Here is a 16258-nt window from a genome sequence, read left to right on the forward strand (position 1 = left end):
ACAATGTGGTGTGGGCTATCCTAGCCGGATGGTGACAAATTGAGGGGTCCTGACTGGATTGACAACTTTTGGGGACTCTCAGTTGGGATTGGGATATTTTAACTATTCTGTACGTTAGACTGTTTATCTATCTTGCCCACTGGCATCAATCTCCTTACAGAGAACAGTTTTACCTAATGTCATATGATATCACTGCATGTAACAGACCGAGAAACACATTTCCAGCACAATTTTGAACAAAAGCTGGGTTGCAGATCCCTTGAAAATAGTTTTAGGGTAAGCCAGCTGGAAACCAAGAAAGAATGTTGATTTCTTTTGTGCCAGTTTGTTGTGGAGAAAGAGCTTGCAGTGTTATAGTTCATGAAAAACTTTAGCAATTTCACAGCTATTTGGTTTTCCATGCAGTACAACATAGTATAAAAATTGCATGAAAAAATGTACTGCAGAGGACTCCAGAATCTATCTTGAATATAGCTTCGCTCAATCATTCCCTCTCAAGATCAATGTTTTACTGGTAAGTTTAGCTTATTTACAGTTTAAGGAATTCTCTTCTATTCCATACACTTGGTGATATGCGACAGCCAGCATCGAGACGTCGGGTTCATTTTGGTCTTTTGACATGCACAAATTTTATATCTAGTCTGTGCCCTTACACAGAGTAAGAAGCCTCACAACACCAGGTTAAACTTCTTACTGTGTTTACCCCAGTCCAACGCCGGTGTCTCCACATCACCCCTTATGCAGAGAGCAGAGATTTATTCGAAAGTAACTACCTGATCAGAATTCTGTGCAGCACTGGTGTTTGCACTCTTGACAGCCCCCATTTATCAAAAGAAGTGCTTACAAGTCTAGGTTGTTAATCTGTGAGTTGTTAGATATTGACAGTTTTTATCTCTTTATAGTTTAAAATTAAAACCTTTTTATGGCACTTGTTCCAATACATTAAAAAGCATTACTGAGTATGAAGATCCATTAATGAGTGCAAGTGAAAGGTATCTGTTAAAATGGTATGAAAGGAAAAATTGTCTGGAATGGTCCATCCTTGTGAAACATGTTTATTCTTTTGGGTGTGGGGCTCCTTATGGAACATAATGGGCAGGTTTTGAACTGATTTATTTTTATTGTGTCTCATGGTATTTTCCCAGAGAAGTGTAAACCAATTTTCCCAGAAAAGTGTAAACCATAAATCCTTAGAATTGTGAAATTACTAACCAGGCCTAAAAACAAATTATGTTTATCATAGACTCCATACAGAGCAGAAGGAGGCCATTTGGCCCATCGAGTCACATCAACAACAATCCCACCCAGTCCCCTCCCAGCAACCCCACATATTTACCCTGCCAATCCCTCTAACCTCCTCTATGCACCCTGGGACACTAAGGGTCAATTTAGCATGGCCAATCAACCTAACCTGCATGTCTTTGGACTGAGAGGAAACCGGAGCACCCGGAGGAAGCCCCCATGGACACGGAGAATGTGCAAACTCTGCACAGACAGTATTAGCCAGGAACTGATCCCAAGTCCCTGGAGCTGTGAGGCAGCAGTGCCTTCCACTGCACCACCATGCCACTCTTTTTTTAAAAAAAAAATCCCTGGGCTTGGCCTGGATTGGAACCTGGGACCTTTCGCACGCTAATGCTATTCTAAGTGAAAATCATACCCCTAGACCAACGAGCCAATCGCCAAAGGCTTACTTGTGAGGTGAAAGAAAATGGAAATTCTGCTTGGGTTTACATTTTGTTTTATTTTTAGCCTGCAACTATAGTTTTAAAATGGTATCCATCCCCCCTCCCCATGTGCCTAAACTTCTTAACCACAGAGGGCTGACACAAGGAGTGTGGCAGTAATGGAAGCGGTGGTTCCCTAACTCCTGTGATTCTTCACAAATTGGAAAGAGTAGCTGGCTAATTCTTTATAAGTGGTGCTGGAATATGAGTGCAGTTACTCCTGAACTGGCCTTCCACTTTCTATCAATCCTGCCCAAGACCTAATCACCATTTCTATCCATTTCTACTGGAATGAATGTTCTAATTCATTCCTGTGTAAAGTGATGGAATCCTCAGTGTTAATTTAGGAACCATCGTGTTAGTAATGTCTCAGTGCAGAGTGGTTAGCATTCTGCCCCACAGCGCCAGGGACCCGGGTTCAATTCCGGCCATGGGTGACTGTGCAGACTCTGCACAGTCGTCTTACGTCTGCATGGGTTTCCTCCAGGTGTTCTGGTTACCTCCCCCACTCCAAAGATGTGCAGGTTAGGTTGATTGGCTATGTTAAATTGCTCCCTTAATGTTAGGGGGATTTAGCAGGGTAAATACGGGGATAGGGTACAGGTGGGATTGTTGTCACTGCAGGCTCGATGGGCCTAATATTGTCGTTCTGCACTGTAGGGATTCTATGCTAATACATGCATCTTAACTTGGGAGAATCATAGGAGGTTCAAAGTTTAAGCTAACAGTAACCAAAATCTGTTGCCCAATTACACTGATGGACTATAACCTATTGTGTGATCCAACTTTTGTCCCACCATCTATTTACAAAGTGATCTGTGCAGAATATTGAAATCTGACTTCTATGCTGTTACAGGTGGACACACATCTTTTATGGCACATGAACAACTAAGCTGTGACTGGTTCCATCATCCTATGTTCCCCACTCAAGGTTCAAAATACTGAAGCAGAAGGTAAGGGACATATAATGGGAGAGGGCGCTTGTATTTAATGACCATACTGTGTGAATGGGATTTGGAAATAAAATGAGAGGATTTATGCCATAAGCTGAAGAAGCTGTATTACCGGGCAGCATGGGATAACAGAACACAATATTAATTCCATCAAATAACTGAACTATTCATTTCAGTACCAATTCTGTTAGAAGTGCCAAATACTCGAGGCTAAATACTTTTTCACAGAGAGCATGAGAAAATGAGAGGGAGACTTGCACCTGGTCTGTTCCAGTAAGTAAAATTATTGTGAATATTGTGCCGTTTCTCCAACCCCCTGCTTTCTAGCTCTTGACTTGTAGTCGATGGAAACTTTGAACCTAAACAACAGGAGGTTTCCTTTCAAACACTAATGTCAGTTTTCTTATTTGATTTTATTGATTTTTTTTTTCTTTCATGCTTTCTGTGAAAGTCGGACATTTTCAAAAATTAGTATGCAAAAAGGAAACTTGATTTTAGTTTTTTTGAATACTGAGCATATATGGCTCTGGCCTCTGAATTTCTCTCAAACCAGAGAGGTGATTCCCCGGCTCCACTCTGTCATCATCCAGGTCACGCACAGTGAGGGCAAGAACCTGGTTAGCGTGGTTAAATATTCATTTAAATATGCTTGGTCAGTTTCGAGCTGGATTCTCCAACCTCGGGTGCAGCAGGAACTAGTTCACTACTGGTCTTCAAATGTGAGTGGCTCGGAGGCCTTGGAGCCTCCAGGTAAATGGGGAAATGGCTGGGTAGTGCCCTGATTCTGCCTCCTGGCATGCTGGCAGTACCAATTTGGCAGTCCCAAACTCTGCCAGATTGGCATTGCCAAAGGTTTGGTACTCAAAGGGTGAGGGACATGAAGGGTTCGGGGCACAAAGGAGATGCCCTGATGCTGGCAATCTATGTTCGTGGGGGAGACCAGGCTAGCAATCTACATTTTTGGGGGTGGTGAGAGGAGTGACTAGGATGGTGATCTAACAGGCTTGCCAGTATGTTTGGGCCGTGCTGCTCTCAAAACAATGCAATCTTCACCCTCCCACGCACCCCCGCCTCTCCAAAAAATCAAGATCACAATCAGATTCGCATTTGCTACACCAGTTTTCTTGCCTGAAATGACACTTCTGGCACTCTTGCACTCATTTCCTTCAGAAGTGTCGAAAGAAATTGGCTTTAATGATCCCATTAGTCTATCCCCTCCCCTTCTCTCCCATACAAATTTCACAAATCACGAATACAGATTCACAAAATATTAAAAACAGTTACACAAATCACTGAAAAGAGAGAAAAGGACTAATAAGGCCAATGGAAGCAAACCAAGAACTGAGGTTCATTTCCAGAGGAACAGAATTGAGAAGCAGGCAAGTTTTGTTACACTTGGATAGAATATTGGTCAGGCCACACACTGAACACTTTGCATGGTTCTAGTCTCCAAATTATAAGAAGCATATAGAATTATTTGAGAAGGTGTAAAGAGGATTGACAAGGATCATGCAAGAACACACACTCTTGCAGGAAAAAGGTGAAGGAGTAACCAGACACGGGCCTTGAAGATAATAGGGTAGAGAAGATATTTCCATTTGTGTGAGAGCAGGCTTAGTGACCATAAACAAAAGATAGTCATTAATGAATCCAACTGGGAATTCAGGAGAAATATTTTTTAACCCAAGAATGCCAAGAACATGGAATGCAGTTGAACCAAGGATCAATGATTTCAAGGGAAGCTGAAAAAGCATGTGGAATAAAAGATTAGAAGAGTATGTTAATAATAGTTAGGTGAATGAAGATGGGAAGGGGTTCATTATGTAAACAGTAGGAAAAACCCGGACAGGCTTCTCTGGCCATTCCCGCCAGCGGGATTCTCGTGTCTCGTGCAGAGAATAGAGATTTAGCCGGGCACCAAATTCTCCATCGTTTCCGGCGGAGTGTGAACGGCCAGAAAATTCTGGCTCCAGTTTTTTTGCGTTCGATGGCGTACCAATGATTTCTTTTCCCCATGAAGAGTTGAGTATGGGGAGCAGGCAGGAAATTAGAGTTTAGGCAGAGGATCTGCCATAATCATATTGAATGGGGGAGAGTTGGAATGGTGGGCCAAATGCCTGCTCTTATTTTTGATGTTCTTACTCAGAGTAGTTGAATTGGAAGTTTGAGAGGTGATTGCAGTGCTACTTACTGTGAAGTCCTGAACATTTAAGTATGTTTCTCTCTCCTTCCAGTCAGTGTGTTGACACAGCCAGCAATAATTTGCCACTTAACAGTAAGGATACAAAGCGACTGCTGCGAGGTTTTGAAAATTCCAGTTTAAACCTTGCAGTCGGAAATTATCACTGTGGTAAACCAAATAATCAATTTGGATAGAAAATGTTGTTTAGTCCATTTTGAGCAGTCCTTGACTCAATCATCTGACACCTGCTTCAGCTGGTGAATCACCCTGCATAATAAGAAACGTCTTCTAAATAGCTGTCTTCAACTTGCACTTTACTGTGTTTTTAACTTATTTTATGTGGGTAGGTAATGTTCTGACTTTCTGGGAACAATATTCTTAAAGCTGACCTGCTGAGATTTTGGTTACCACATTGAATTCAGCAACTCCTGTGTCATTTTGAGGCAGGGAAGAGAAAGAGTGGATGGAGAGCAATGAGGTTAATCTGCACCAAACAGTCTCTCAACACAAACCATTATCCATGGACCCACGCTTAAATTCTCAAGCACAAGCAGCTGAATGCGTTAGAATAACTTTATTCACAGTGTAAGCAAGTAGTGTTTGAGTTATACCATGAACTGTGAGTTGATCTGCAGGTGAGTGCCAGTTAGTGATGCAGTTGCCATCAATTTCTATGTCACAGACTCGCTCTGAGCAATCATAAAATCACTATAGTGCAAAAAGAAGCCATTCGGCCCATTGAGTCTGCACTGACCCTTACCCAGGCTTACCCTGCAACCCCACGTATTTACTCCGCTGATCCCCCTAACCTGTATATCTTGGTACACTAGGGAGAAATTTAGCATGGCCAATCAACCTCACTTGCACATCTTTGGACTGTGGGAGGAAACTGGAGCACCCGGAGGAAATCCAACACAGACACGGGGAGGAGGAACATGCAAATTTCACACGGTCACCCAAGGCAGCAGTGCTAACTGTTGTGCCGTCATAAGAGAAATCTGCAATGCCATGATATACTAAGCAAGCCACTGTTTTATTCACAGATTAAGTGCTTTTGCTTTGGGAAAGAAGTATCGGAATGAGGGGCTGCCATAAAATTCTTCAGTCTGACAAGACCTGCCAAACCCAAGGGAATATTAATGTCTCATGAGTGCCAAGCTAAACCATGACTCCATGTTAAAGGGACATGGGTACTAACTGCTAAATGGCAAGCTCTGAATTTGTCAGGAAACATCTGTCCACACAGTGTTTTAATATCTGGAATGGTTTTCTGGGTGTGGTCTTGGAAGCAGAAAATTTAGGACCATCTAAGAGAAAGGTAATCATAGATTTCTATGGAGGGGTGGATGAGATTGACAGAATTCCCTTCATTTCTTTTTAATCTTTGTTGTTTGGGCAAATCTGTGCAATCTTATAGTCAGTGGAAAGAAGCTCAGCGATTCAAGCCCAAGTGTTCCAGAGCAGCAACCTGAGCATTTTGCAAAAATATACTGTGCAAAGGACTCTCAAGTCACTTGGTCTTCTGATGCAGGTGTGCCTGGAGGTGTAGAATATTCCATGCTGGACTTCAGGTCAGGGGTTTTGCACAACTAAAGTCCGTTTTTCCACATACAGCACCAGACCTTTTGGGATGTATTTCACACTCAGCTGAAAAAGATGTGTTCTCAGATAGCAGCTCATCTTCCGTGCAGGATCTGAAATTCAACACCCAGACCCTCCAGCTAAGGAAGGATGTGCAATTGCACTCTGGCAAACAAAATTCCTCTGCCATCTGTTTTTATCCTTGCACAATGTTATTCCAATTCTCTTCCTGCAACTTGCATACTGTTATACCCTCCTTTTTTATTTCCAGGTAATTATCAGAGAATCCCTACAGTGCAGAAGGAGGCCATTCAGCCCATAGAGTTGGTGCAGGCTCAAACAAAGCATCTTACCCAGGCCCTATCCCTGTAATCCCACATATTTACCCCATTAATCTCCCTAACCAATACATCTTGGGACACTGGTCATAATAAATTGCCTCCTAATCAAACAAACCTGCACGTCTTTTGGACTGTGGCAGGAAACTGGAGCACCTGGTAGAAACCAAGCAGACACAGGAGAATGAGCAAACTCCACACAGCCACCCATGGCCAGAATTGAACTTGGGTCCTTGGTGCTGTCAGGCAGTAGTGCACACCTGTATTGCTGCAATGGGTAGAGTAAATGATGTAGAATTCTGTGATAGCATTGGGAAGCTTTGTCTGATTCATGAGCATGCCTATGAAAGTAGAAAAGGAACATGTAGTTTAATTAGAAGCCTACAGTGCAGAAACAGGCCCTTCGGCCTATCGAGGTTTGCACCAACCACAATCCCACCCAGGCCCTATTCCCATACCCCTACACATTTACCCATTAATCCCTCTAACCTACACATCCCAGGACACTAGGGCAATTTTAGCATGGCCAATCAACCTAACCCGCACATCTTTAGACTGTGGGAGGAAACCGGAGCACCCAGAGGAAACCCACGCAGACACAAGGAGAATGTGCAAACTCCACACAGACAGTGACCCGAGCCGGGAATCGAACCCAGGTCCCTAGACCTGTGACGCAGCAGCGCAAACCACTGTGCTACCGTGCCACCCTTAATTGCTGTGACTGTTTAATTACATGGCAATAAACTTTGTATCACAGTGCTACCATCAAGCGTATGCCTCTATGACAATGAGCGTGAGAGTTAGTGAGCCAAATAGAGGTGACACAAGAAGGATGAAACTAGCCTGTCCAATGCTTCATAGTCCCCAGTTGCTCAATGAAAAGTTGCCTGTTGAAATGTACTCAAAAACAAGCCATTCCTGAAATGTCAGTCCATGTCATGGAGAGAGAAACAGTGTTGAAAAGTTGGATGTGTCAAGAGGAAATTAAGTCTAAGTGCCATTCCTGTAATTCATCTTGAATGTGAGTATACTTGAATGTTTTTTTCGAGGACTTGGCTTTTGAAATCCCAAAGCTGTTGAAACTTCTGCACTGTCAGGATTCTGTTCTGTTCTGTTCTATTCTGTTCTATTCTATGAAACCTGTACTTCAGCTGGCCAATATCTTTACTATGTTTATAATTTATTCACAAAATGAGCCATTACAAATATATAGTTCCTAACATTCCAACCAGTTACCCCAGTGTCAAAAGTGTCTCTCCGTAAGTGAAAAGGCCATTATCACCCCTGCCTGTACTTTATACAGTTAACAGCAGCTGGGCAGGGGAGATTGTGTACCACCTTTTATAGAATCCGGATGTGCTTTTGATGTCAGTGGAATACCATGAGTGGGTTATCTGATCCACCAGGCTATGTGGCAAATCTGAACATTTGCTCTGACCATGCAGAATTGTACAATAAAGTGTTATATGTTGTAAGCATTCAGAGACTGGAAGGTTGCCAGATTGTTTTATACAAACAGCTATCCAAATGTAATGGGGTGTAACATGCATATTTTTCTAATCTACTTTGTATAAATTATTGGTAGCTAACCCCATCTTGCCTGATCCCATGTATCTAATAAATTATAAATTTGACACCAATCTTTCTCGGAGACCACACTGAAATTATACCACTTCCTTCCAGAATCACCCTTTTACAGGGAATGTGCCCCTGGGTAATCTATCTTACCCCACAACAGTACTTTGATTGTTCTGCCTGTAACTGGGTATTACTGTATGTCATAACTAAACATACTTCAAAATGCCCCAACAATGTTTGCAAAAAAAAAGTTCTATCTTTTAAGATTTCTTCAACATTTGGTGGCGGGGAAGCATCATCTCCATCAAGGCCATTCAAACAGCCAAATAACCTTGCATACCATTATTCCACCCTCAACCGACAAATTCTTCTGGGAAAGACAAAAAAACCCGAGGAAATGAAAATTTATGGTCAACTGGGGAAAAACTCTGGACAATTCTTCTTCAGCTCCTTCAGGCAATTGAGCAAGCTTCCCAATTGTTTGCCAGTAACATAAGTAGAACAAGCCCTGGGAGATGCATCGAGGTCAGCTATGTGCTACGCAAATGGGTGAAAAGTGCATGCTGTCAAGTTTCATGGTCATTGTGAAACATCTACTTCACTATTTCTAAATTAAATTTACAAAATATCTTTTTGTAACCATTCGGCTGTTAAAAAGTTTTTAATATTGGCAGTTAGAATTAAGCTTTTCCAAATGATTAGCTCATGTCAGGATGAAACACAGTCTGCTCAGTCTACGTTATTGGTCTTAATCCCAGACTTCAAAGGCCTCATGTGATACCCACATAGTCTATCCTGTCATTTTTGTGAACTTATGGACTATATTTTTGATTAATGCCAAATTGTGAGGCTTTGTGCTGTGCTTCACCGGTTAGGCACTGGGTTGAAGTTGACCAAATCCATTTCCTGTAAGATTCTCAGAATCACAAGGAAGCGATGGTAATCACTATTGAGGCCAAATAGATGGGTGAGAAAAGGAGTCCTAATCAATTTACCTGGAATAGCAGAAAGGACAAATTCCTCTGTTTCGTAAAGCTGTCCTCATCTTCAGTTGAGTGAGAAGGGTATTAAAATTCCAACCAAATATGAATGTAAACACTTTTGATGCAGATTTTCATTTGTATATTCCACCGCATAATTTGATGAGGTTTGTAAATGTGCATGGGGATCACAATCCAAGATTAAACTGTACCTGTTGCATCCAATGCAGAAAACACAAACTTTGTGCTGTCCACTCATTTACACCATCACTAAGTATGCTGTGAGTGGCTGCATACCTGAGCAAGAAACACAAAATTGAGAGCGGCTAGCACAAGTTTAGGACAGCTTTAACATCTAGTTAGCCTGCATCTTTAAAGGGAATGGAAATCATTCTGGATATAAGTTTGACGTGGGAAAGTGTAAAGAGTGGCAAAAGGTTCTCCAGCATGGAACAAGAGTCCTTGAAGGATTTGGACAAATGGGGAAAAGAGAGGTGCTCTAGCCATGCTGAAGGCAGTAGGAGCAAATAGTTGTTATAGTTTGTGCCAGGTCACCCAAGGACCTAAATAAGATGCTACAAGATGTTTTCTGACCTCGCATGAGTAGTCAAGATCAAGGAAAGCATCTTCAAATGCCCTATCCCACTAACTGCACTGTCCACTTCTCCACTCCATCATTACACTAATGACAATCTCTATCAATCGTACCTTCAGCCATCCTCTCAAAATTGCCCTGTTGCAGGTCTTGTAACTGCACCTCATAGTTTGTGTACACTGCCAGCAATACAAACTATGGGAGCCACATCACATTGCACCAGCTCTCTGACAAATTCCACTTTCTCCTGCAAAACAAGGTGGTGAATAACCACAGGTGGTGCACCTATCAATGTGGGACAGACATGTTGCATGACCCCATACTGATGCTCACCATGAATAAGGCTGTGGCCAGCTGCAGGGCTAAGAGCAATAGTAATGATAATATATTCATACTAATCCTCCTCGCATCTAATTTCCACCACTTCCTATCGTCTCTTCTGATATACAAGTTGCAGATAGGTATAAGACTTTAGACGCTGGTCACGACTCCTGCTACAGGTCTCCCCTACTCAAGCAACACAGTGGGCCAGGAAACTTGCCCCCGTGATATGGAACTGTTGTTTTAATAGAGCTCTGAAGCTGTGTTTGGTACTGTGGTCGGATGAGTCAATCAAGGACAGCCTGCCTAGACAGTGGTTGTATTGGCTGCCTCCTTCCCTTCTTCCGCCTCCCCAGCTTCTTATTGTATATGTGGCGCAGGCTGTGGCTTCAAGTTGGCAAGAATGAGCAGGGTAAAGCAAGCCATGATGACCTGGGACATGCATGCATGAATGTTCAGATGTTTCCAGAGTAAAAGGCGGCACTAGCTGGAGCATTCCCTCTTATACCCATCTTGTTTTCCCCCTCACCCCACCACAGTCCCACCCTTATGCATTCCTGCTTTCTGACCTGGCAATGATGCAAGGGTTTGAAGTGGAAGAGGCAGAAGAGATGCCAATGAAGAAAACCTTGCACTCATCCTCTCGTACTCAGCTGCCAGCTCAGACATATTGTCACTTTGTGTAATTGAGGAATTAGCTTAGGTAAGATATGCACACCGATTAAAAGTGGCCTTCAGTCACAGCAGAAGAAAAGGGCTGGCATAAACTCGCCAGAGGTTGAGATCACGTAAGAGTTCTGTTCTAGGTGACTTGGATAAGGACTTCATTAGGGTCGGATACAGTAAAAGGCTGATAGTTATGAATGTAGGAATGCTTGTGCATCCACAGTCCTGGTGGAAAAATTGTCACTTTTGAGGAGCATCTTTTGAGTCTGGCACCAACTGGCTTTGTGTGGAACCTGGAGCCCATCCTTGCTGTTGCGTTTCATCCAGCCAGCTAGACTGCCCTCCTCCATGTTGAGATGGTTTAATCTGAAGCCACAGGCCAGAGCTGCTAGAGGGCATCCTGTAAGACCATGTGTAATCTCCACAACTGAGAGTCTGGCCTTTCACCAGCCTTGCTGCATACACAGGGCTCAGAGCATTAAGAGAGGCAAAGACACAGGGAAGACCAGTGGAATGTAGAATGACATGACATGATTGAATTTATAAATTTGTTTGGAATGTTTATTTTTGAGGAGGCTTTTATTTCAGCATTGTGACTAAGGAGAACCTGCAATGAGCAATGACAGAGTGAAAATATGGTGCAGAACTGTGAGTAGAGTTTTGAGGCTGAGTTTGGTGGTTGGATGAGTTGATCATGGATAGTGGTTGCCTCCTTGCTTCCTTTTCTTTTCCTCCAACCACCACCCCCCACCCCCCCACCCCCCTTGAGCTTCTTGTTGGACATGTGGCAAAAGCTGTGGCCCCAAGATGGTAAGGGTATGCAGAGTAGGGCAGTTCATGATGAGTTGTGTCACGCATGCATGAATGTTCAGATCTTGGTTAAAAGAAGGCATTAGCTGAAGCATTCCAGTCACAAAATGGTGCCTGGAGAGTCAATCATCATTATACACTGCCTAATGTCATTATTGTCTGCTCCTCGTGCTCCCAGCACCTGCAGCCATGGTCTACCCAAAATGGTGTCTGTCACAGCTGGCGGCAGAAGTGTGTATATGATGCAGATGTCATTTTGGACACTCATCAGTACCCGTGCTGTATGAATCTTGCTGTGCCACGGCTTGTTTTCATTGTAAAAAGAAGCACATCACCGTTTAGTGATTCAGAATGTCATCTTACAGATGTTTACTGCAATGTTTTGAACGGACTGTCTGCAGCTGTTCTTGGATTCAATGGCTCATTAGCTCAAACAGTATTGTGCCTATGGGATTAAGCATTGATTCACTTTGCAGTAGAGATGTTTCTTTTTGTCTTTGCTGCCTTTATAACAAGAGTAAATATGGCTTAATTGATTCCTGAAATACATGGCTTCCAATTTTGGCTGGAAATATGATTGGAAAGGGGGAAATATTCATTCATATTTTCAAACAATATATTCAACAGACTGGAATCTTCAAGATGTAATCTGTGTGATTTTCATAAAGATTCAATGCATTTGATTTTTCAGATTTTCTTTATTTTTTGGTAGATTATGTTAGAACATAACATGGAAAACTACAGCACAAACAGGCCCTTCGGCCCACAAGTTGTGCCGATCATATCCATACCTACCAGGTCTATCTATAACTCTCAATCCCTTTAAATCCCATGTACTCATCCAGAAGTCTCTTAAAAGACCCCAGCGAGTTTGCCTCTACCACCACCAGCAGCCAATTCCACTCACTCACCACCCTCTGAGTGAAAAACTTACCCCTGACATCTCCTCTGTACCTGCTCCCCAGCACCTTTAAGCCTGTGTCCTCTCGTAGTGACCATTTAAGCCCTGGGAAATAGCCTCCAAGGATTCACCCTATCTATACCTCTCAACATTTTATAAACCTCTATCAGATTGCCTCTCCATCTTCGTCTCTCTAGGGAGTTGAGACCTAGCTTCCTCAACCTATCTTCATAAGGCATGCCTCCCAATCCAGGCAACATCCTTGTAAATCTCCTCTGCACCCTCTCAGCAGCTTCCACGTCGTTCTTGGAGTGAGGTGACCAGAACTGTGCACAGTACTCCCAGTGGGGTCTGACAAGGGTCTTATAAAGTTGTAGCATTACCTCCCGACTCTTAAACTCAATCCCTCGTTTAATGAAGGCTAGCACACTATACGCCGCCTTGTCCACGTCCTCCACCTGCGAGGCCGATTTAAGAGTCCTATGCACCCGGACCCCAAGGTCCTTCTGCTCCTCAACACTGCTAAGACTCTTACCCTTAATATTGTACCCCTTTTTACCAAATCCCAGTTTTATTAAATTACTGTTCATAGCAGTAATGATTCTTGCAATACTTGAATTAGTTAATGATTTTAGACTATAGTTTGAACGCGCACAATTTTTTGATGGGCCAAATGATCTCCTCTGCACTGATTTGATTTAATATTGTCACATGTATACAATGAAAAGTATTGTTTCTTGCATGCTATCCAAAGCATACCATTCATAGAGAAGGAAACAAGAGAGAGTGCAGAATGTAGTGTTACAGTCATAGCTAGGGTATAGAAAAAGGTCAACTTAATGCAAGGTAGGTCAGCAAAAAGTCTGATGGCAGTAGGGAAGAAATTGTAGGGATTTTATGATAATTCAGGCTGATAGTCATAAATCCATAGAATCCTACAGTGCAGAAGGAGGCCATTTTGCCCATTGAGCCTGCATCGACCACAATCCCACCCAGGCCCTACTCCCATAACTCCATGCATTTACCCTAGCTGGTCTCCCTAGGGGCAATTTAGCATGGCCAATCTGCCTAAACTGCACATCTTTGGACTGTGGGAGGAAACCCACACAGACACAGGGAGAATGTGCAAACTCTGCACAGACAGTGACCCGAGCCGGAAATTGAACCTAGGTCCGTGGTGCTGTGAGGCAGCAGTGCTAACCACTGTGCCACCGTGCTGCCCCAAAATGGTTTGCAAAATGTTATAGAATCCTACAGTACAGAACGACCATTTGGCCCATCGAGTCTACATCAATCACAATCCCGCCCAGGCACTATCCCTACAACCCCATGCATTTACCCTAGCTAGTCCCCTGACACTAAGGGGCAATTTAACATGGTCAATCCACCTAACCTGCACTGGTGGATTGACCATCCACTGAGGGTTTTGGTCATAATGGCTTTAATGTCTGCTGTATGCAGCACCTGTGAATGTTGGGAGAAACCTGGTGTTGTCAGACTTCTTACTATGTTGGGTGAGGGCAGGATTTGACATAGTCATCATTTCTTCTGTAGTAAAATAACCCTCCCTTTGGAGAGATTTGAGAAGGTAACATGAGTTTATGAAACTTTACTCCAGGAAAATACGTAGAAATTCATCGAAGTGACAATGCAAATAACAGAGACCATTGACCCCAAGCTGTCCATGTTGGTGTTTAGCCTCAGCATGAGCAAATAATGACACTCAAAGACTTGTATGTATTTCCGACCTTCCACAATCTCACTTTCCAAAAGTGCTTTCCACACAATAAAATACTTTTTCTCAGTATGGTCACTGTTGTAATGCAGGGGATATAGCAGTCAACTTGCGCACAACAAATTCACACAAACATCAATGTGATTAATGACTGCCTTCTTTTTAAAAAAAAATGTTTTTCGCGAGATGATTATTACACTCAGGTTATCTTTCCTCCTCTTCTTTTGAAATAGTGCCATTGAATCTTTTACAACCACCTTAAAAGGGCAGATGGGATCTTGATTTGACACCTTATCTGAAAGATGGCATCCCCAATAGGGTGGCATCCTGTCAGCACTGCACTGCACTGCAGTGTCAGCATAAATTTTCTGTGTTTTATCTCCCAACCTTCTAATTCAGAGGTGGGAATGCTGCCAACTAAGTCATAGTTGACACAATTGTCTCCATCCTGGCCCCAAATTCCTTTAACTCCTGTTGCTCTGTCCACTTACTTACGCAAACAAATCTAATCTTGAATCTTAATAAAATTTCTGACACAACTTGTCCATGCATTCCAAAGTGTCTGGACCATGTTTGAAGATGTTTCTTCTGCTATTGGTTCTAAATGTATTGCATTTCATTTTGTATTTAATATCGTGTTAATGGACTCTCATTCAGGATCTCTGGAAACGGTCTACTTCTATGTATCTTGTCACAGCATATTGTAATTTTAAATAATATTATTGCATTTCTCTATTACCTGTGTTCAATTACCTGTGTTGTTTCAGTGGAACAGATTTTCGGATCTTTATTTCCTCACACCTGACAGCGTTCTAGTAAATATACATGATACGCTCTCTAAATCCTGTTACAACCAGTTTAGAGGGTCAAATGGCTCTTTACTTTGTTCTCTCCCGTTTGTCTGCAAACAGATGGTTTCTTTTATGTGAAGAGAAAATGCTTGCTTATTCAGTGAATATGCATAAAGTTTATGTATGTGATCATGGAAGAATCAATAGTGCAGGTTTTCTTGAGTTTACCGAAGAAAGAGTTAGCTTAGCTATACGTAAACCAATCTAAGTAAAATAACTTTAAAAAGTAAATGAGTATACAGTGTGCAATATGGTGACTCAGCTGGCTTCATTGAAGGGTTGAAGGGATGCCGGAGGTTACAGACTTGGGGAATGGTGAGGCAGTGGAGAGATTTGAATACTAAATTTAAACATACAGGTGTTTGGAAAGCAGAGCCCAGTGTCAATCAGAGAGCTTTGGAGTGGTCAGTGAATGGGAGTTGGTGTGATTTTAGAATATGGACAGCAGTTTTTTTTTGATGCTTTAAGTTTATGAAGGGTGGGAGGTTGGAATGTGGATGGTTGAGTTTGGACATGATAAGAGTTTCAATGACTTTGTCCAAACTGAGCTTTATTTTCTTTTTTTCAATGTTTATTAATGTTAAAAATGCAGGACAAGACAGGCTGTAAGTGTAAAGTTTTTTTTTGTGTCCGGCAAGTTTATCAAAGGTAATTGAGCCAAGATGGGTGATAGAGCCAAGATGCATGTCAGTCGTAAGCTAGCCGAATTGCAGAATGGTAAGAGGGGTTGCTTGATTCATTGACTGCTGTCCCTTGCTTTCTATGAATCATGGACACAATTATATTTCTTCAATTCTTTTCTGTTTCTCCTCCTAGGTAGCTTCTGTATATTTGGATTTATTGCCATGCCAGAACCTCTTAAATATTTGAGATTACACATATTCTTAGTGATTCTGGGAATTTTAAAGTATTTGAAGAAAGATTGTTGTCGATAACGAATGACTAAGTTCCAAAGAGGACAGTTTTCTGGCATCAGTTCCAGAAGAAACAACCAACTACAGCCTCATTAACTCAAATGTTACCTATATGCAAAAGGTTAA

The 16258-nt window shown here is 42.3% G+C and overlaps 1 protein-coding gene across 3 annotated transcripts in view; it reads left to right on the top strand.

Moving 5' to 3' along the window:
• LOC145353929 (extracellular sulfatase Sulf-2-like) overlaps positions 1-16258 on the top strand; it is a 318430-nt gene that overhangs the window by 62059 nt on the left and 240113 nt on the right. For all 3 annotated transcript variants that reach the window (XM_080204931.1, XM_080204936.1, XM_080204933.1), the window contains exon 2: positions 2584-2680. The gene's annotated coding sequence lies outside the window, so the exon portion shown is untranslated. The remainder of the gene's footprint in view (positions 1-2583; positions 2681-16258) is intronic.

This window comes from Carcharhinus amblyrhynchos, chromosome 16 (assembly GCF_965287045.1).
Source record: "Carcharhinus amblyrhynchos chromosome 16, sCarAmb.v2.hapA, whole genome shotgun sequence".
Classification (NCBI taxonomy): Eukaryota; Metazoa; Chordata; class Chondrichthyes; order Carcharhiniformes; family Carcharhinidae; genus Carcharhinus; species Carcharhinus amblyrhynchos.